Source organism: Triturus cristatus, chromosome 4_2 (assembly GCF_964204655.1).
Source record: "Triturus cristatus chromosome 4_2, aTriCri1.1, whole genome shotgun sequence".
In the NCBI taxonomy this organism is placed as follows: Eukaryota; Metazoa; Chordata; class Amphibia; order Caudata; family Salamandridae; genus Triturus; species Triturus cristatus.
Genome location: NC_140586.1, coordinates 411965296 through 411966474, shown reverse-complemented (window position 1 = coordinate 411966474; position 1179 = coordinate 411965296). Strand labels below are relative to the sequence as shown.

The following is a 1179-nucleotide window of genomic DNA, read 5'->3' as shown; positions in this document are numbered from 1 at the left end:
TCCTTCGAAGCTAAAGATGTTTCTTCGGGTGTTTAGATCCGAATGCATTGTACCACCAACCACCAGAATCTTGAATTTTCAAAGCCAATCAGTTTGGTTTTGTGAAGTGAAAAGATGTTTTTAAGCTGCACTGGCATCAAAGTACAACATCGGAAGCAGGAATGCATGCTTCAAACAACAGGTGCAGCACACTTTGCACCAGAGTAGCAAAGACACAATTATGCGGAAATGTAGATGTTTTCAAACAACATAATTAGTTTCCACGTCAACATTTAATGATACCATTAAAAAGGAGAGCGTAGTTGGCAGGATTCGAACCTGTGTTGGGAAACCCCAATGGATTTCGAATCCATCACTTTAACTACTCGGCCACAACTACATCTGTCAAGTTGTGCTCTCACTCATAAATAAGCTGTGGTGGGGTCTATAGAAAGGGTAGAAGAAGTTACTTAATAAAGGGAAGGAGCAGGGAATAATGAGCATATCATCTGCTTTAGAAAGTTATGAGCTGTGTACTCTGGAGAACCACACAAGAAGGTGCAGCAAGGGTCCACTTCTATGGAAATGAAGGGAGGGGGAGGTGTAAGTGATAGGGGAAGGAGTACAGAGAAAAGGGTACAGGAAGTGAAGGGTTAAGGAGTGAGAGCCCAGTGAGTGACAGTGTGTGGTATGGGTTAAGCTTGGGTGTGAGAAGAACCTCTATAGCATTGAGCATGCGTGTGCTGTCAAGACAAGTACCGTTTTGGATCAGTTTGGCAGATGGGATGGTCTGTGGATGATTCTTGCCTTCAATCCATCTTTTCTGGGGAGTGATGGTCGCGCAGCTCTTGTTTTCGAAGCACGTTCAGTGCAGCTCATTAAATAATATCTGTGTTCTTTGGTGATGCTCCCCGGTATGTGCGAGTTATTGCAGGATTATTGGAGCGCTTCAATGTCTTGGCCTGAAACTATGATGGGTCAGCAATGGCCTGTCTGTCTGTCTGTCTATTCAATGTCTCTGTGTACAGTCACAGCCTCTTCAGTTTCATTAGAACTCCTTTAGTGTCACATTCTGTGTTGGCCGGTTAGGTCACTTGGTTAGAGCATGATTCTAATAACACCAAGGCTTCTTTACGGGCAACAATGTTTCCATAAAGTAGAAAGGACATGCATTGAAGAACAAGGCTTTAAAAACACCTT

At 43.4% G+C, this 1179-nt stretch overlaps 1 non-coding gene across 1 annotated transcript; it reads right to left on the bottom strand.

Moving 5' to 3' along the window:
* Positions 1-297: 297 nt before the first annotated feature.
* Positions 298-379, bottom strand: TRNAS-CGA (transfer RNA serine (anticodon CGA)). Its single transcript has one exon. It is a non-coding gene; the product is annotated as a tRNA-Ser (tRNA).
* Positions 380-1179: the final 800 nt, after the last annotated feature.